General features: G+C 43.7%; 1 long non-coding RNA gene across 1 annotated transcript; it reads right to left on the bottom strand.

Moving 5' to 3' along the window:
* Positions 1 to 44: 44 nt before the first annotated feature.
* Positions 45 to 6743, bottom strand: LOC120381113. Its single transcript, XR_005587941.1, has 4 exons — positions 6678 to 6743; positions 3858 to 4310; positions 1309 to 1452; positions 45 to 943 (listed from the first exon to the last, which is right to left on the bottom strand). It is a non-coding gene; the product is annotated as an uncharacterized LOC120381113 (long non-coding RNA).
* Positions 6744 to 21503: the final 14760 nt, after the last annotated feature.

Genomic DNA, 21503 nt, shown 5'->3' with positions numbered 1-21503 from the left:
ACAAGAATATAATGATCAATCTCTCTCTTTAACAGGGTGTTACCATATTACAGTGAGCATTGTCACAACACCTATAATATGTCATTTCTAGAGACTTTATTAAATTGAGTGAAAGCTCTATATACATATTTAACAGACCAGCCATGTCTTTCAAATGTCCAATTTTTCAAAAAAATTGGACAGGTGTACTTTTTTGGAGGTGAATGTCTTTTGAATGAGTTGAATAAAAGGTAACCCACTCGATTTTAATAAATCTGAATTCTCTGTAGCGACATTCTATGGAGTCACTCTCAACTAACTGGTTATACAGGTAAAATCACATACGAGAGATTCCTAGGACACTGGTGCCCCAGTTTACGATTCCCATGGAATTGCTTTCTGTGCCACTTTGAGCAGGGTTTTTTCCATGCAGGAATGGGGTATATTACTCCCCATATTTGCCTAATTTCAGCCTGATTAGTTCCTCTGTGTTGTGTTTTATTGGAATCTGGAATTCTTTCCTGCACGTGTGTGTGTGTGTGTGATGGCTGCAATCGCTCAACTTTATAGGGATTTTGGACTCTGCTTACTAATGCTGTGAGTCTGATGGCCATAAGCTGTGCCAAGAAGGAATGGTCTTGTGACTGATAAAGCCACAGGCTTCTGGAATGTATGATCGCCTTTTGGCTCCACATTGCAGAGGTATGTGTGAAGCTCTTTCCCAGACCCTCTTCCTCTTTTGAGCTGAACAGGAACTCTGAGAAACTCCTGCCCTCAAAGAAGCACAGAATTGCTTAGGGCCAGGTCCTGAAGGTTGCTGAAGCACCTCAAATCCCTTGGCTTCAAAAGAGGTTGAGTGTTCTCAGCACCTTCCTGGAGGAGGCCAGCAGCTCCCAGGATCAGTTCCTCTGTCTGGAACAAGAAGTTGTGCAGGCACCTCCTGAAGATGCTTCTTTGGGGACTGCTGTATTCACTTTGGGGAAGCCAATTCACTGATGTTAGCTTTAGAACGACCCCTCTGGAAACTGTATTTCCAGCAATGGGGTCACACTATATGGAAAGGGAAAAATGCAAGATACGTGGCTTATTTTTTATTATTCTCAAAAATTCGAAAGAGTCCATGCCAAAGTAATAAAATGTGGTTGCCTCAAGTTACATGCCTAAGGCACTTAGAGAGTTAGGCACTCAGCTCCATTGAAAATTAATGGGATTTGAGTGCACAACTCCCCTAGGTGCCACTGGAGAGCCCAGTCTGAATCCATATGGGAGGACCTAAATAAGTAATCTTATTTGTGAGCCCTGTGCCCTCCCGGTTCCCAATGAAGTTACCTGGAAGCCTTCTTTATCACCCAGACGCAACACCACATTTTCTGTTACACTGTGGAAGACTCTGGATCTGCTGCCTAGAACCTTCACTGCATTCTCTAGTGCTGCTATTCAGAATCCGCACTTCATTTTCTTCTCTGGGAAGCCCTGTGAAAAGTATACCAGCCTGGAGAATGCGTATCTGCATCAGGATCCAAATGCATTTTGCATTGCTATGAACAATTTTACAGCCTGCAGCACCAGGGTAGCTCATTGGATTGGGGACTAGGGTGGCTGTTTGGATGCAAGGGGATGCTTAATGTCTTCAGGGCACAAAGATGCACACTCCCAGTATCCTAATATACATTGGATAAAAGTTTCAAAGTTGGGTGCCTAAATCTAGGCACCTAGATCCACACTTCCAAATCTAAATAATTGGCCTGATTTACAGAGATGTTGAATGTCTGTTGACTTTGGTGCTGGGTTTGGGCAACAGACCCAATGACTTCAGAGTGACAGGAAATAGAGAATTGAGTAAGGGTAGCAGCAGTGGTGACATCAAGGCAATAAAGAATGGAATGGCAACCTGGGAACTTTGCAGGGTTCTTTAATATTAATAATAATAATAATCTGCATTTTAAAATATAATTGTGCATCTGATGTCCCTGAAGTTTTTAGATCGGGCTTCTGAAGGTTTCTTTGTGGACTTTAGGAATCAGATCTATATCTGATCTTCACAGGTGTGCTACTTATGCTGCCCTTTTAGGGCATCTTAGACCTGCTGCTTTGTAGGTTAAGAACCATATAGGTAGAACCTGATGTGGAACACACATGGGTGGAAATGAGCAAAGCTGAAGGCTGTCCTTGGAGGGATTACTGGGGCAGGATGGAAAATGTCACTGCAGTGTCTGGAACAAAACAGTTTTAGTAAGTGAAGCAATTACAGTCAACAGCGAGTGCAAAACCTAGTTCTTTGGGGCTTCTTGATGGTTCATGGAACTGGTAATTGGAAATAGAGGTAAGAGGAAATAGACAATGGGCCTCATTTCTCTGATATCTGGGCCTGGCTTGGTCACTGGTGCAATTTAGCCTCACAGCTGCTCTAATTTGCACCAACTGATAACACCTGCTAGGGCAGCGTTTCTCAAATTGGGGCCGCCGCTTGTGTAGGGAAAGTCCCTGGCAGGCCGGGCCGGTTTGTTTACCTACCCCATCTGCAGGTCCGGCCGATCGCTACGCCCATTGGCTGTGGTTCGCTGCTGCAGGCCAATAGGAGCTGCTGGAAGTGGCGGCCAGTACGTCCCTTGGCCCGTGCTGATCCCAGCAGCTCCCATTGGCCTGGAGCAGCAAACAAACCGGCCCGGCCCACCAGGGGCTTTCCCTACACAAGCAGCGGCCCCAGTTTGAGAGAGACTGTACTAGGGAGTGCCAGAGGACAGTGGTTCTCTGGCCATGCCTCTCCCACTCTGCTGGGCAAGCTCCTAGAACTCCCCACCCCCACAGAATCAGTACCTGTGTGGGGGCATCCTTAGAAACAGATTTACGGCCGCTCTGCTGGAGCTATCCAAAAGGTTCTGTTTCAGAGCCAAGCCTACCAGCTAGTCACTGGTTCAAACCTAGCCTAGAATCATAGCAACTGAAAGTGTTTACCATGTGACAGCTTAGTGATGTGGGTGCTAGAAGAGTGTGGTGGGTCTCAGTCCCGTTCCCAATTGTCATATCACAAAAATGGCACTAACAGTGTATACATACCTCTTACATAGCACTTTTCATCAGTAGATGTCAAAAGGCTTTACAGAAGAGGTCATAATTGGCCCCACTTTACAGATGGAGAAACTGAGGTGCAGAAGTACAATGACGTGTCTAAGGTTACACAGTAGGCCAGAGGCTGAGTTGGACATTGAACTCGGGTCACCTAAGTGCTAGTGCACTGCTCTGTCCACTAGGCCACACTGCTCTGAAAATAAACCATTAAATGATACCTTTTTTGCAGTCTCAGCAGTGAAGCCAAGACCTGATCTCTCTTACCAGTCACTCCATACTGGGGAAGCTTGCACTTGCCAAATCCATGTTGAGTTTGTGGGTAGTCAGGCTGGTGTCCTAAAGTCTCATCACCACCCAACTATTTCTTCATCCTTTCTTCCCACTTTCAGTATTTATTTTTTCTCCCCTGCTAGAAGTACCTTAGGGACAAACTACTCTGTGGCTTTTTTTTTTCTAACAGCCACTAATTGCAGCTGTGAAAAAGGGACCATAGAAGGGTTATTTTTCCCATCTTCAAACTGGCTTTACAGCATTAATTCCGGGCTGCAAACACTGGGTTTTCCCCTCTCTCCTCCCACAAAATCCAGTTAATTTTTAACCCCAATGACCAGAACTTAAAGAGCAGCTACTGAGTAAGGGAAAAAAATGCTCTGGGAATATTTTGTTTGAAATAGTTTAAAGAAAAAAGGAATGAAAGAATGGGGCCTTTTCCTTATTAGCTTACTAAACACAGCAAGGAGCAAACAGTGCTTTAAGTAAGCAACTTTCCATTGTTTTGACTGTGCTAGTGTTACAATGTTGGTACTTACCACAAGGTCCTGAGGCTTTCCTGTGTGTAACTGGCATAAGTGCTCAAAGTAAAATGAAAGTGCCCCCCCTGTGGGTTTTGATAGATAAAGTTTTTCACTTTCTGCCAATCTGCCCCCAACTCCTTTTCTCCGTTTAGCTCCCTCTCCCCTGGCTTCTCTGATATGTTTCAGCTTGTTACTGTGTTTTTCCATAATAAATGTTTGTCCCGGTGCCAGTACATTATGTTCCTGGTTAAGACGGTGACGTCCAATGGTAGCTGGCTGTGGGCCAAGGAATGTTGCTGGGAAGGAATGAATGAATGGGTGGATTTTTTTTTTCAATTCACATTGTAGTCTTCTTCTTTGGAGCCAGGAATCTTCTCTTAATATTCAGCCCATTGGGGAATCAAAGTCCAGAGTGTTTGCTCATCCAATCAGAAGGGGAGTCTAGGAGGGAGATCGTGCTATTGAAAGCTGTTCAGGACAAAAATGTAATTTAACATTTAAGGTTTAAGTTCAGAATTGTATGAAGAATAGTCATAATTGTGACAGAAGCAAGACGTGATGCAACACATGACGGATGATACATTGTAAATATAATAAGAGAAAGTTCGCTGAGCCTAGAACTGGTGCTGTCCAGTGTTCAGTAATCGAAAGGAAGAAAAAACAAACACAAAATGTTAGTGACTTGGCTCACTTAAGAGATCTTGTTTGTTTCTGATGGTCAAAAAAAAAAAAATGAACCCAGATTAAAACCCACACAAACCCCTTGGATTTGAGCACTCACAAACCTGAGAGATCAAAATTGAGATTCAAAATTCACATTTGAATCCATGTTTTCAATGGGAAGTTCAAAGCACAAACTTAGATTCAACCCCGTTGTCCCAATCTGGGCTCCTTTCTCTGGCCCATCTCTAGCAAAAATGCTGCACTAAAAAGTTTGCCTATAGCTCAAGGGCTTATGTTTAGTTACTGCCTATTCTTCTTGATGATTTCTTGACGTTAGAATCATCATCCCAGGAGGACTGAGAATCGGGGATGTTTATAGCATTCCTTGTCCTACTTACAGTCCATGCAATGGCAGATAATCCATTTAGTGTCTCATCCTATCCCTAACATAAAGTTAGGGTTACCATATTTCAGGTTCTGCAAAAGAGGACACAGCAGGAGGGGTACAGTTGGGTGGGTTGTGCCAGATGGGTGTGTGTACTGGGAGGGGTATTTGGGGATGCTGGAGGGGGTATTTGGGGGTACAGGAAGGGGTACCTGCAGCAGGCATACTAATTGGAGGTGGGGGACTGTGTTGCTCCCTATCATGGTGGTAGGGCAGCTGGTGCAAGCCCAGGACCCAGTGCCAGTGGCCAGTCAGTGCCTCCCTGCAGGCCTCTCCCCCTCCCCATGGCTGGGAGTTGGGGGGTGAGGGTGGGATCTCGGCAGCTGTGGCTGCAGGGAAATGGACCAATCAGCTGTGGATGCAGGGGAGGGGCCCAATTGGGAAGTGGACCCATCGGGACTTTTTCTGAGCTGCAATGTCTGCTCTGCAAAAATCCCGGACATTGTGTCTTATTTGAAAAATCCACTCGGATGGAGGGTGGAGGGTCAAAAAAGAGGCAATGTCTGGGGAATACCCAGATGTATGGTAACACTATGCAAAGTGCAAAATCCTAGGTGTAACTGGTTAACTTGCAGTACATGGCATAGGAGACAACCTAAGGATTTTCACTGAATCTACTCACAGGTCTCAGCCACTCAGTTCCCTGCAGACACTACATTCCCCTTCCAGTATTTCTTTAGAACAGCCACATACAATAATGTCCAAAGCTCAGCAACTCATATCCCAAGTGTAACTTAAGAAGAATGAAGTATTCCTTTAATTTCTTCAGGGGTTTGCCCACTTATAATTTTATTTCTAAAGAAGAATAAGGAAAACGGTTAATCGAGTAATGGTTGGATTTATGAAAAGAGCAAATATGGGACTTATGCTCCTAACTGCTTTTGGCACTTCTGAAAATTCCACCCTCGACATATTTAGCCTAAAGGAAAGCTGCTAAAGTCAGGCCAGTGTACTAGATACCTTGAAACCTACATATGGGAAAACTGAAGCAGATATTAGAAAACATTGCTAACTGTGAAGTCAATGAGACAATGGGATAATTTGCTTAAGGAGGCCAGCAGAAGAGTTAAAGAGATTCACTAGAACAGATAAAAATTGCCTTCAACCACTTTGAATGAGGACTATCAGCACTAGTGCTTGGGAAGGGTCATGGGTGACCTTAGTAGGTCCTGTCATCTATTGCATGAGTGCTGTCTTTCTGCCCAGTGAACACCACATGAATGGGGAAATGCCATATATTGTCACTTTCAGTTTTATTGCACAGAATTTTTCAACAGAGAAGTAGAAGAAGGAAAAAATCCCCAAGCTTAGATTGGCAGTGTGGGAAACAAACTTGCCTAACGTATGGAATTGATTAGATGGCACTGCAAGGCTCTTTGGTTTATTACTTTCACTATATACTTAACACACACCGACAATGAATTATGTCAAAGATCTGTAGACCAAAAGCCCTCAGGGAGGAAACAATGACATACTACACCTGATAGGTTCTACAGGAGGCATTGTGGTTTATAGAGGCAAATTCCAGGATTAAGAGCTGTCTAGTACTTAGTGCTCTTACACAAAGCACACTGTGGGGTATTATTAAATGTCCTAATCCTTAATATGCAACATGCAAATACACAGAGAACACTGGTAAGAAATAATTTATTCTAGTTCAGAAATTAAAAATACACTAATCTGTTTTTTAAAGAAATTTATGAATTTTAATTAAAAAAAAATCTTACCAATTGATGCTGCCACTGGATGAAGGTAAAGAAATCTGGAGCACTTGTTACTGTTCCACTTGGTAAGGGAAAGCACCAATGATCTTGGCATCCATATGATCCATAAGGCTTTTTATAAGGTAAACAAAACTATCCTGTTGGCCAGTAGCAAAAGATTGGATTCTTGGATGGATTTACTTATTTCATTGAAAGGCCACAGTTTACAGTCCTGAGCATTTGTTTGTTTATTTCAAATGTTGTCTGTTCCTTGAGCTTATAGCTTCTGTAAGAAGGTTTATTCATAAGTTTCAAGAGTTTGACTGTTGAAGGACAAACCTGAATTAAATGAGTCCTGCAATGTTATTGCTAGTGTTTAATAACAGGAGGAGAGATGACTTCCAGTTTGTACTTGGGCAACTAAGATAGTCTTTCTATCTGTGTCATATGTGGAATAACTTGCCTGAATAGCCATTGAGGAAACTTCTCTTTCTGGCTTCCTCTTTTGTTTCACTCACTCTCACAAAATGAGTTATTGTATAAAATGCCAAGTGTTTTGATGACCTATTTTATGTTAAAGGAAGGTTAAGTTGCATGAAGCAAACTGTAACATTTCAAACAGGGAGAATTTTTAGATATTTCTTCTGGACAAGTGTACTGAATATTTTGCAAAATACATTGCACAGAAAATTTAAACTGTCCTGTCAGGAATCATGCCACATACAGAGACTAAATTCAGCCATTTAAGCACTGATGCTGCAAACACTTATGCATGTGCTTAACTCTAGTCCTGGGGGTAATCCAGCACTAGTAAAGTTAAGCACATGCATACATCTTTGAAGATTGAGGCCTAGAGGGTGAAAATTAGTCTTGCTTTAGGTGCAAAGCTAATATTATCTTAGCTATGCAGTTGCTACCCATGCCTCTCTAATATGCCTGGGTTACAAAGGCGGGAGGAGGGGGTATGTGATCATTTGACTCTGTTATGATTTGAGTAGTAATAAAATAAAGTCTAGACAACAATAACAGCACCAGCTCTGTCAGCCTCTCTGGCATCCAGTAATACCTGTTTGGCATCTTCTTTGGAAAACACTTGAGAGATGAGGTAGATGTTTTCTTGAGACCAAGCCTTTTCTGAGCCACCATGATCATTTGAAGTTCATTCTCCTACTTAACTTTACCTTCACTGATTTCAATAGTGGGTCTAACAATGCGTATATTTTCTCTGGTGCTAAGTGACCCAGGTGCTCCTCCTGAGCTGGCTATTGTCTTGGGTACCAATCTGCATGGAGATGTAATGTATTAATGTTCACTGCTCAGCGTGCAAAACTAAACATCGGATGGTGGTAATGAAACTCTGAGCCATTTGGGAGCCCATAAATAGCATTAAATGATCTCTGGGGAGCAGTAAGGTAGCTCAACCTGAAAAGAAATGGTCTGTTTAGCCTTTTAAATCAGCAAGATTTAATGCTGTATTAGTGCAGATCAATGCTGGTAAAAGGAGCTGGATTATTAACAGCCCCGGAGAATGCAAACCTCTGTGCAATAAAGGGCAGCAGCAGCAGGTCAAGCTTCCTTTACATTGACCCAGTCCTCTTCTGAGGTGACCACTGCCAGAGCTGAGCGGGGAGTTCAGCCTCCACGGGCCCATTCAATCCTTGGCCTCTGATGCCACCAGCAAAAGTGCAAGTTAACAGGACCTGTGGTGAAGGCTTCTGTGATGTCTTTGGACGTACTTTATCCCCCTGATAACGCACAGGGCACCTGGGGCAGCAGAATCAGCAGTAGCAATCCTCCTCTAGCTCAGGTTTGTTGAACCAGAGGAACCTGCTGAGCTTGTCAGGCTGGGATGCACAGGAAGGGCCAAGTCTATCTCTTGTGCTTACCCCCTCCCTCTTTTTCATGAGGTTTGACGCCTGCGTTTTGTTACAAACAACTGACTCCCTCAGCTGGCTGGGGTGTGGTGAGCCTTCACAGTGACATGGGCCAAACCCAAAGGAGGTGAATTATGGAAATGAGGAGCACGTTCCAGTGGCTGTGGCTTGCTGATGTAGCTGACTAGGAAGCAGTGAAAGGAAACTGGGGCATACGGTGCTCCAATGTGTCTACCCTAGACATTGCCAACAGATTTCTCTCTCCCACAGAACTAAATGGCTCTGCTAGTTCTTAGTGCACCAGTAGGTGTTGGAACCTAGCGATAGGTGGACTTGAAAGCTTCAGCGATTTGGTTCAGACTGGCCCCCCCAGAATTTCCATCTTGCTAACCCAAACTGTCCAAGCCTCTTGAGCCTACAAAAAGAATCAAAGGGAAAAAAAGTATGGCTTGTATTTGGCACTTTGCAGTTCTGGCAGAGCCTACATGCCAAAGTGGCGAATAATGACAAGAAATTAAATGGATTCCCCAAAAGGTACCTTTTTTATTCAAAGGCAAGGGTTCAGAGCAGCTCCTAGTTTTCCTTTTGAACCACTTCACTCATCCCTAAATGAAACCAGCTGCAGACAGTGTCCAATGTACATAGCCCCAGGCACTGCAAAACATTCAGTTGAAAAGACTTTTCTTTCTCTTATTTATTCACTTGAAGCTAAAGAAACCTGCTAAAATTCCACTCCAACTCTTCACACATTTTACCTCAGGCATAAATTTACCATTTTCTCTGCCACAAAGGGTGTTTTTTGTTTGTGTGGGGTTTTTTTCTTCTTCTTCTGCTTCTCATAATTGTCTTTTCTGCTTTTTGGGGGGGTTGGGGGGTGGGGAAGAAGCAGCAACCAACCAGAGGTGAAACCACAACATGTCTTTGTTTTCATGCAACCAGCACAGATCTTTTTCTCTCAAGCATCAGTACACACCAAATATGGCTAAAAACAGTAAATTATGGTGGCCTTTAGACAATGAGGAGCCAGAAAAAGAATGAATACAAGTGCTTGCAAGGTGTGCTGAGGAACAAAGCCCAAGACAGTGACAGACTCCTTCATTAATCCTCTGTTTGTGCATAAGTAACTAATGGTAGTAATTAAATAAATACTACTTGACACTCACTATTCTGCTTTTCATTGGTAGATCCCAAAGCACTTTAGAAGGGTGAATAAGTGACACGATCCCCATTTTACAGATGTATATTATTGCAAAAATGGCCACAAAAAAAGAAAAGAAAAAGAAAGAAATGGAAATTAAGACTTTTTCTTCTTCTTCTTTCAGAAGGGCTCATCTTTGGTCTAATTTTGCTTCCCCTGAAGTCAGCTATTGATTTCAAAGACAGCAGCATTGGGCCAATGCTGAAAATATTACCCTTCATGTTAAGATGGGACTTTCAAAAGCTCCAAAGAATTAGGCATGCAAATCCCACTTAAATTCAATGGGATTTAGGTAAGTAACCTCCTCAGAACTAGTTAGTTCCAACCAAAAAGCAAGCTGGCCTGCCTCAACAACTAGCAACTAAATAAGCTATCCAGCAGCAATGGGTTGTTGGATAAGATAGAGGGTCGCTTGCACAGTGTCATCCAGGTGGATTTCCTTTCATGTTGCAAAGCAGCATGAACCAGGATGTTTCTTTCGTAATCTTCCGAGGCTAGAAGGAATGTCAGCTTGCTCAAGTGTCTGTGTAATTATGCTTCCCCCTGGTGGGTAGCTACACTGCCAGATCAGTGTAAAAGAGGCCATAGTGTAAATGAGAATCAGGCCCATATGGGTGACATAAATGTACCTTGTGATGGAGTCACCCTCTTTGGAAAGTTTCAAGTTGGATGAGAATATTTAGGGATAGTGGGATGCTGACACAGTGCAAGCAGATGGAGTAGATGTTTCTTGAGTGGTGGGGCATGATCTGGAAGTGGGTTGCACCTACCAGCAAAGTGTTGGGGTGTGTGTGTGTGGGGTGGGGGGGGGGGAATCAACAGAATCCAAGGGCTACTAGGACCCAGTTGGAGTCCAGAGAGGGCAGGAAAGAGCAAATTGCTCTCTCCACTCCCTGCTTCTGTCATCCTGCCTCTGCCTCACCACCTCCTGCTTTCAAACCCAATCACATTAGAGCTCTTTCCCTCCTGGCCACGCGCTAAAAGTTACTAGTTCAAATGAATTTTATGTAATTCATCTTGGCAAGTCCTATGAAAGGCTGAAGCATGAAATGGGCTGTGCTCTGCCTTAACAACCCTTATGGGGAGAGAGAAAGTCAGTAGACATAGAAGCAATTACTTGTATTGCAGGACATCTACTTGCTTTGTTCCTGTGGGTGGTCTTGTTGAGCAGAGGCCAGTGGGGAAACTGGGCATTCACCACACTAAGATTTGTTCTTGAGAGACCAAATGCTAAAAGATGCCCAGAAAGATCTGCTTGGATCTTAGATAGATTAATTTATTTCTCATACCCCTCAACTATGATCACATTGGTTCTCCTTGAAATCAGGATGATCCTGGGGGGGGGGTGGGGAAGGCTGGGTTAACTCTGAATATACAGGTAATGTTAGGCAATCATGCAAGGTCATGTGTTATGAAGCTTATATTCTCCCTCTAAGGCTTCCTGTTCTAAACAAATGATGCATATTTGATGCCATACCTGAGCCTTTATGGGCTTACTAGAAATTTTTATTAATTAAAAAAGCTCCTGTGAAACTCCTGTTCCTAAGTAAGGACTGAGTAATTAAGAATACAAGATTTGGCCTACACACAGGGACATGGAAAAACAGCAGGAATCAGGTGGACAAGGACACTGCTGAAAATTGTCCTATTTAGAGTGACGCTTTGACTTCATGTTGTATTTGGAAAAGTCTACAGTGGTCAGAGGGGCTGACCGTGAAAACTGATAACCTATGTAAATACGGCATTTTTGGCTTTAGAACATCATGCGTGTGAGCCCAGTGCTGTAGCACGCAGATTTGGAATTGGCATTTGGTTGAGTGTTTGCAATCTCCCACTCTAAAATGCATTTAAAGCAAATATATGTATATATTGGTGTAAAACAGCCCTACATTGCCTGATTTAAGTTTTTAGAGTTTATGATGAAAGAACATTAATCCAAATTCAGATTTTCACAGCTGCACAATAGCTGGGTTAAAAACTGTCTGACAGGTCTCAAAATGTAATTGTTGAGTGGGTGTGTTTCTATTGGGCTTCCATAGGGATCGGCTCTTGACCCTACACTGGTTGTGATTTTTATCAACATAAAATCAGTACTGAATAAAGTTTGCAGATGACCCAAAGATTGGGGAATGGTAAATAATGAAGAGGCCAGGTCACTGATACAGAGCTATGTGGATCACTTGGTAAGCTGAGCACTGGCAAACAAAATATGCATTTTAATATGGCCAAGCGTAAAGTCATGCTTCTAGGAACAAAGAATGCAGGCCTTACTTACAGGATTGAGGATGCTATCCTGGGAAGCAGTCACTCTGGAAAGGACTTGGGGTTCATGGTGGATAATCAGGGGAACACGAGTTCCTAGTGAGAGGCTGTGGCCAAAATGGCTAACACAGTCCTTGGATGTCAAGAAAGAATATGGAGATTATATTACCTCTGTATTTGGCACTGGTGCAATCACTACTGTAATATTGTATACAATTCTGGGTCAACAATTCAAGAAAGATATTGTTAAACTGGAGTGGGTTCAGAGAGGAGCCATGAGAATTATTAAAGGATTGGAAAACATGTCTTAAAGTGAAAGACTTAAGGAGTTCAATTGGTTTAACAAAGAGACAGTTAAAGGGTGACTTGATCCTACTTTATAAGCACCTACATGGGAACAGAATTTGATTCTAAGGGCTCTTCCATGTATTAGGCAAATATATAACAAGATCCAGTGGCTGGAAGTTGAAGCTAAACAAATTCAGACCAGAAATAAGGTGTAATTTTTTAACGGTGAGGATAATTAGCCCTTGGAATAACTGAACAGGAGTTGTGGTGGATTCTCCATCATTGGGAATTCATACATCAAGATAAGATGTTTTTGTACAAGAGATACTCTAGTTCAAATAGGAACTAATTTAGGGAAGTCCTGTAGCTAGTGGTTTACAGAAGGTCAAACCAGATGATTACAATGGTCCTTTCTGGCCTTATAATATTTGAATGTATATGCACAGAATTAGGGTGGGCAATTATCAGGATTGCATGTGCAATCATGGTAGCTATGCACAAAAGGGATCAGTTACACATCTAACTGGTCACATGTATGTAAAAATACCAGGAATGCATGTTGGAGCACAGTAATTGTATAGGTAAATTACACCTGCAGTTTTGCATGTGCAGCTATGAAAATCTGGCCTGAATTTTGCAAAACTAGAAGTCAGCTAAAGCAGTTAATAGTAGGCAGTCATGTAGGAGGTAGGAATCTAGCCAGTCAAGCAAAGATAGCATTTCAAAACAATGAAAACTAAAAATATCAAATTCCTGTTCTTTCAGGAAATGTTTTGTTGATAAATATAACATACTATTGACTTCAGCATGTGCAGTTTATGGACCTATGATATTAAGGAAGTGCTGTTTTCATCGATATAAGAATACTTTTTTCTTTTCCTAGTTTTGCTTTGTTTAGTTATATGTACGTACTGTAGGAAGTAGTGTCTAGCAATCATAGTGGGTGGCTGGTAGTCAGAACTCTGAGGTTCTAGTTCCAGCTTTGTCACTATCTTGCTTTGTGAACTCGGGCAAGCCATTGAGGCCTTGATTCAACACAGCGGTTAAGCATATGCTTAACTTTAAGCAGATTACTTCAATTTAGATTAATAACTTGCTTAAGTGAAGCACTGAAGCGTTCTGCTGAATCCGAGACTAACCTCCCTGTGCCAGTTTACCCTGCCGCAAAAGGAGTATAATACCTACCTCAGAGATGGGTATGTGAGTCTCTCTCTCTCTGGCCTTGAGAACAACCGCTGATTCTATACGCGTTCAGAAAAGATTTTCCTGGTTATTATGTTTTGTTTCCTCCCCCACACACCTTACGGCCTCTTTAAAATGTTCTTTTGTTTCAGTTTAAAATACATTTTGATATACCAGATACTCGTATTGTATTGGTGCCAGTAGAATCATTTCTGCAATGATGATTAAAAAAGGCTTGCAGAATGTACTCCATCAAAAACCACACACGCACTGTATGTCTACAAAGTTACTGGGAGACACTTATTGATGTGGGTAGTCAGGCAGGCACTAGCTTGGCTCGAGCTTGCACTCTGAAAATAGTAATGTGGCCACAATGGCACGGGGTGGCAGCTTGGGCTAGCTGCCAGAGTCCATATCCCCAGAGTTGGGTGGGTTTATACTTTATAGTTTACACAACTAGCACAGGAGGTGGCTTGGGCTACTGCAGCCACACTGGTATTTTCAGTGCAGTAGCATGAGCAGGGCTAGCACAAGCTAGTCTGCCTGCTCTGGGAAGTACCCTCCCCTCTGCTGTGTAGACGTACCCACAGTGAGTGCCCAGGCTCCACTGGAGAAAGCACTGCAAACTGTCAGGATCTTGAGTGAGACAGGATCTTGGACAAACCCTCCCTTGACCCCAGGGGCATAGGCGCCGACTCCGTGGGTGCTCCGGGGCTGGAGCACCCACGGGGAAAAATTGGTGGGTGCTCTGCACCCACCGGCAGCTCCCCAACCCACCCCTCCGCCCCAGCTCACCTCCGCCTTCTCCCCTGAGCGTGCCGCCAAGTCCTGCTTCTCCCCCCTCCCTCCCAGCGCTCGTGCCACGAAACAGCTGTTTTGTGCAGCAAGTGGTGGGAGGGAGGTGGAGAAGGAGGAGGAGAAACATGGCGTGCTCAGGGAAGAGGCGGGGCTGTGGCAGGGATTTGGGGAGGAGTCCAATAGGGGCAGGGAGGGGGCAGAGTTGGGGCATGGACAGGGGTGGGGCGGGGGGCCCACTGGTGCCAAGGAAAGTTGGCGCCTGTGCCCAGGGGAGACTGCTATGGAGTGTCAAGGAGAGTGTTTGGGTTTTTTTCCCCCTCTTCTCTGCTTGCCCTGCTGTCCTTTGTGATACCTTATGTCATGTCACATGATTTGACTTACAGATGCAGCAGAACTTATCTTTGCAGAAGCAGAGTGAAAAGAGTCATAAGCATGTTACTGTTCAAAAGCATTGTTAATGATCTTTTGGGTTGCCAGTGTCCATGCAGTGAAAAATCATGTGTGGATGATAGCACTTCATTTGACTTCTCCCCAAATCCTTTCCATGCTTGCTTTAACACCTCTCTTTGAGTGTGCAGCAATTGACAGACTGCCATACCAGCCACAACAAAGAGCCATGAGAACACTTTTATAAAGCGGCCGATGGCCTCCTTCTAGGAAACCAAGTCACTGGCATTTGCAGTGATTTTTTTTTTTCATTCGTCAATGAGGAACCAAATACAGTTTTGATGTTTTGGGGTTTTGTACTTTGCTGACTAGACATTTCATGTGCACTAGCTGCAAAAGCACCACAGCTGGAAACTCAGTGCAACTCAGCCTCAATCAAGGGCATAAAGGCAGTGAGACTTCCATGGCCATCTGCTGAGCTACCACCTTTTGCGTCATTAATGGATTGTGAAGGTCCACTGACCTCAGTAGCCATGTATGGCACATGATATGGAGCCACTACTCAGAGGACTGTGGGAGCACATTCTGAGAGTACTCTGATACCAACTGCAAAATGTTCCCGTCAACCCAAAGGAACAAAATCTACTTGTACGAGTAAATGAGCTATTGCAGTAACAAAGGTTTTGTCTGAAACCTTACTTATTTCCAGAACCAATCTGTTATACCAGCCGTTCTGCTTATTTACTGGCCAAAATCCTGAAGGCCTTCCTCTATTCTCATGGAGTCACATGACTTCAGTGAAATTTTTAACTAGGTAAAGACTGAATAAGAACTCCAGGTCTTGGCTTCTTATACTTAGGGGCAGAGGTTTAAAAAAGTATTGCTTCCCAGGTGCAAAAAGTCTTTAAAATGTCAAAGAACTCAACTTGCATGCACCAATACCCAATTTATACCCACAATTGGGATAATTGTGAGTGCAAATTTAGGTGCACAAATACACATGGATTGCTGGCCCCTTTTCAATAAAATCTGTGTCTTGGAGTCTAATATAATAGCTCATTCATTGGTCAACTATGTTACATAAGAGTTCTGATAATTATAATAATGAGGATCTGATTTAAAATCTCCATAGCCAGAAAATTCAGAGTTAAAACTAAAGCTTGGACTTTTAACTAGGGCTTTGTGAAGTTTTTCACCCTGAAAGACAGAGCAGTGATTTGGGATCCAGGAGATCTAGGTTCTATTTCTGACTCTACTAAACTACAGTGTGACTTTGGGCAAGTTACTTCATCCTTCTGTTTCTCCTTACACCTTTTGCCCAAATATCTGTTTGTTTGGAGCAAGGGCTGTCTCCGATTATGTGTTTATACTCGGCTTGGTACAATGGGGCCTCTAGGTGCTTTATTTTGTGTGTCCAGTTTTGAGAGTTCAGTCTTAATCTTTCCCTGTTTGCTGTATAGGATGTTGATCAGGTGGTTTCGCAGTTTCTTTGAGAGTGTGTGGCACAATCTCTGATACAGACTAACACGCTGCTACTCTGAAACCTTTAGTGTGTGTGTGTTTGTGTGTGTGTGCTAATAAAAGGCACATGGTTCAAATATGAACTGTAACTGCAAACTAGCAGTATTTGCTGATGTTTTGGCCCAGATCCTTACAGTTATTTAGGTGCCCAACCCCTGCTGATTTTGATGGGCGTTAGGTGTCTAAATCGGGGGGCTAGATCTGGGGCTTTATCCATATCTGAACTGTCCACAGAGGCTTTCAGTGAACTGTTTTTGCTCTGTCTGAAGAGCTGCAAAATGTTTGTTAGGCTATTGTTTGAGATATGTTTTCAAGTTCTGACCAATTTAATTGGGATAGGTCTAATGGAGAAGTCAGGTGGTATCTTCTGTTCCCAACTGGCTGAGCCTTTACCATGTAGGACTTCAATTACCCAGACATCTGTTGGAAAAATAACACAAGCAGGACACGGATTATCCAACAAGTTCATGGAATGTATTGGAGATCATTTTTTTTTATTTCAGAAGATGGTGAAAGCTACTGGGGAGAGGCTGTTCTAGATTTGATTTTGACAAATAGGGAGGAACTGGTTGAGAATTTGAAATTGGAAGGCAGCTTAGGTTAAAGTGAGCATGAAAAGGTAGAGTTCATGAGTCTAAGGAATGGTAGGAGGGAAAACAGCACAATAAAAGTAATGGATTTCAAGGTGGCCGACTTTAGCAAACTCAGGGAGTTGGTAGGTAAGATCCAATGGGAAGCGAGTCTAAGAGGGAAAACAGTTCAAGAGAGCCGATAGTGTTTCAAAGAGACATTATTAAGGGCACAAGAGCAAACTATCCCCCTGCATAGGAAAGATAGGAAGTATGGCAAGAGACCACCCTGGCTTACCCAGGAGAACTTCAATGGTCTAAAACTCCAAAAAAGAGTTCTACTAAAAGTGGAAACTAGGACAAATTAAAAAGGATGAATATAAACAAATACACGTATGTAGAGACCAAATTAGAAAGGCCAAGGCACAAAATGAGATTAAACTAGCTAGAGACATAAAGGTAGGCGTACCCCTGCCAGAGAACCACTGCTCTAGGCCTCTGGGTTGCTGAGTCAAACGGACATGAGGGCTAGGAGAATTTGTTTTGTCTCATTTTCCTAGCTGGATCAAAGAACCGAAAAAAAAGAAGACTCTCCTGCTGAGAAAAAAAATCTTCTGCAGAGCTGAACAAAGACAGGCTCAGCCAATTAGAAATAGAGGAAAACTATCACATAGAATCAGAGGAGTGTAGGACTGGAAGGGACCTCAAGAGGTCATCTAGTCCAGTCCCCTGCACTCAAGGCAGGACGAAGTATTATCTAGACCATCCCTGACAGGTGTTTGTCTAACCTGCTCTTAACAATCCCCAATGATGGAGATTCCAGAACCTCCCTAGGCAATTTATTCCAATGCTTAACTACTCTGACAGTTAGGAAGTTTTTCCTAGCGTCCAACCTAAACTGCTGCAATTTAAGCCCATTGCTTCTTGTCCTATTCTCAGAGGTTAAGAACCATTTTTCTCCCTCTTCTTTATAACAACCTTTTATGTACTTGAAAACTGTTTTGTCCCCTCTCAGTCTTCTCTCTCCAGACTAAACAAACTCAATTTTTTCAGTCTTCCCCTCATATGTTTTCCAGACCTTTAATCATTTTTGTTGCAATGACTTTCTCCAATTTGTCCACAGCTTTCCTGAAATGTGGCACCCAGAACAGGACACAATTAGGGTTGCCAACTTTCTATCTGCAGAAAACCGAACACCCTTGCCCCGCGGTCATGCCCCTGCCCCACCTCTTCTCCGAGACCCCACCCCACGCTCATTCCATTCCCTGTTGTTTGGTCTCCCCTACCCTCCCTCCCTTCCTCATTTTCACCAGGCTGGGGCAGGGGGTTGGGGTGTGGGAGGGGTGCGGGCTCTGGAGTGGGTCCAGAAATGAAGGGTTCAGGGTATGGGAGGGAGTTCCGGGTTTGGTTGGGGGTTGGGGTGTAGGGCTCCAGATGCAGCTACGGGCTCTGGGGTGGTCCCTGGGGCTGAGGGGTTTGGGGTGCAGGAGGGGCCTCCAGGCTGACGTCCAGGAGAGGGTTTGGGGTGCAGGCTCCAGGTAGCACTTACCTTAGGTGGCTCCAGGAAGCAGCCAACTCCTAGGTTCAGGTGCCACTAGGCGCTGCCTCTGCCTGCAGGTGCTGCCTCTGCAGCTCCCATTGGCCACGGTTCCCAGCCAATGGGAGCTGCGGAGCCGGCACTCAGGGCAGGGGCAACACACAGAGTTCCCATGGCCCCCTCTGCACCTAGGAGTCAAAGGGACATGCTGTCCACTTCCGGGAGTTGCACAGAGATGGACCGGACTAATCAAGTCCGGTCACTAATTTCCAGGTGGGTGACCGGACTTTTAGTGGTCTGATCACAGGTGCTGACCGGAGCTGCCAGGGTCCCTTTTAAACTGGGCATTCTGGTTGAAAACCGGATGCCTGGCAACTCTAGACACAATGCTCCAGTTGAGGCCTAATCAGCACGGAGTAGAGCAGAAGAATTACTTCTCAGGTCTTGCTTACAACACTCCTGCTAATACATCCCAGGATGCCGTTTGCTTTATTTATTTATTTTTGGCGCAACAGGGTTACACTGTTGACTCTCATTTAGCTTGTGATCCACTATGACCCCCAGATCCGTTTCTGCAGTACTCCTTCCTAGGCAGTCAGTTCCCATTTTGTAGAGGTCTTCTATGGGGTACCTCAACTCATCTAGATATTTGCCTACTTTTACAACTGGCTACATAAAAAGCGCTAGTGAAGTCAGTGCAAACTAAAATTTCAAACAGATAATGACTTGTTTATGCTGCTCTATATACTATACACTGAAATAGAAGCATAATATTTATATTTTAATTGATTTATGATTTTATGGTAGCAATGAGAAAGTAAGCAATTTTTCAGTAAGTGTGCCGTGACACTTTTGTATTTATCTGATTTTGTAAGCAAGTAGTTTTTAAGTGAGGTGGAACTTGGGGTATGCAAGACAAATCAGACTCCTGAAAGGGGAACAATAGTGTGAAAAGGTTGAGAGCCCCGGCCTAAAGCATTATTACCCTCTGCATCGCTCCAGTTATCAGGAACTGTCTCATTATTTTACATTTTGACATCTAATTGAACCCAGTTTTAGAAGTTTGGGGTTAGAGTCCCCTTGTTGCATCAGAGTAAAGGTCTAGAAAGGTGGGGGGAGGGGAGAAGGAAAAAAAATGATCAAAATTAAAATTACATCTACATTACAGTATCAATTATGTTAGGGACCCACTTACCACATGGCTGTCCCTGAAATAGTTAAAAACTCAGTTCCATCTTGCAGTGTAGATGGGACCTGACTGTTTAAAACTGTGAAACATGACATACTTGTTGCATGTTTTACTGCTTGCAGGCTCTGCTTCAAGATAAGAAACCTAATCATATGTGGTCTACTGAGCCAGAAACACCCAAGCAAAACAATCCTATTACTCCTGATACAATTATTAGAAGCTGTGGTTCAAATGCAAGTAGCTGAGATGTCTCAGGAGTGGTATGGGGTGGGAACATTACTGCTAGACAGGTCATTCGACGCAGGTGCTTAATAATAGAGCACAGAATTGTTAAGGATGTGTATGAACTCATTTGTCTATCAACAAACGTGTCCAAAACAACTCTCTTGAACTGTCAAACCTAGGAGATGCCGTACATTCTGTACCCAGAGAGCTCAGGCACACAGTGCTTTGGGGCTGTTTACTTTGTATCTCCCAGTTCTGCAGGTGTATGGCCTGTGGCCTATGGGAAGATAAAAGGGGGTGTGGAGGGAATATTTAACAAGTAGGAAGATAATGAGCGTAGTGCTGAGTTCAGGGGATTTGACTGAACTGTAGGTGGAGGATGATTTCAAAGGGCAGACTTATCTATTACCCTGTGGATGTGCAGTGCAGTAAAGAACAATCTGTTTAGTTTGAGGGCAGTCATCAGGCCCAGGCTTAACAACAGAGATGCCTAAGCATTGGCATTCTTTTCCAGCCTGGGGATGTGGCAGTTTACTGTGTTTCTGCTCAGGGCTGGATTTTGGAAACTGCCCAGCGGCTTTGTGGCTGTCAGCGAGTCTCTGAAAATGCAGCTCTTGGACAATCTGTGCAGTGAACACCTGCCTGAGCGAGGGAGAACTGATAGCTTGTGCATGGTGAAGTGAGCCAAGCTAGTCTTAACCAACCACAGTTGTGTTGCTTAAGCTGCCAGGTATGCGGGGAAAAACGTATTGTCCAGGCTGCTTTGTATGTCTGCCCTTTCTTTTGAAGTGCCTGCATTACAACAAAAGAAGAGCCCAAACCAAAATCCTGGCTCAAAACACTCCTTGGATATGGAGGAATCCAGCTGCACACACTGAGACTGGCCTTGTGCCTATAATGGCCAAAGCCAGACCCTGGGCTGGAACACCCCAAAACTCTGGGGCAGGCTTGGTTGCAGATCTACTTAGAGTTCTAGAATGTAAGGCAAGAAGGGACCATCACATCTAGTCTGACTCCCACAGACCACCAATGCCAGCTACATCTTGCAGCAGTTGTAACAGCTGGCACATTGGACCTCACCGAGGGGGTGTGTCCAGCAGCACCAGGGGGGCGGGGGGGGTAGCCTGTGCGCATCTGATGGCAGACACTGCTGGGGAGCACATAGTGCTTCGTTCAACAGCATGTAGATAGAACAGCAAACAGCCCGCTCCTGACGGTGTTCTGCCTGCATCTGCCTTAGCTGGACAGAATGTCTTGGAACATTTTGCCCAGACCAGTACAGTTCCAGACTCCACCCCAGAGCGCCTCACGTGTGATCAAGGACACAGCGTAGCTAAAAGGATGCAGAGAATTACATGTATTTACTTTCTCCGCAGAACATATTAGAGATAAAGAAAGCTCTTCATCAAAGAGAGAGGGGGTGGGGAAGAATCGTCTTGTTCTAATAGCGAATGTAGAGCACATTCTTCTAACCCTAGATACAAAGCAAGATGCTTTACAGAGACATGATTCACCCCTTAACATTTTACTGGCAACTGAGTGTTGCAAGGTGTGAACAACCCCACTGTTCCTCATTAAGTTCTAATTTCCATACCAACATGGTTAATTGCAGGTCTGTTTCTATTGTGATGTTAAACTGCACCAACATCAAAAAATCAGAATGATCATTGCACTTTACATGTTTTATTAAAAATAATTATAGGGAAGTAATGAATAACCAATCAGGCTGTCCTCTGAGAACTGTGGAGGACTTAGGTAAACAATAAACTGATTATTTTAGAGTGTGCCGGTTAGTCATTTGATAAGAACAGGCTAATTTT

Source organism: Mauremys reevesii, linkage group 13 (genome assembly GCF_016161935.1).
Source record: "Mauremys reevesii isolate NIE-2019 linkage group 13, ASM1616193v1, whole genome shotgun sequence".
NCBI lineage: Eukaryota > Metazoa > Chordata > Testudines > Geoemydidae > Mauremys > Mauremys reevesii.
Note: the sequence above shows the minus strand (reverse complement) of the source record. Positions and strands in the feature narration are given on the sequence as shown.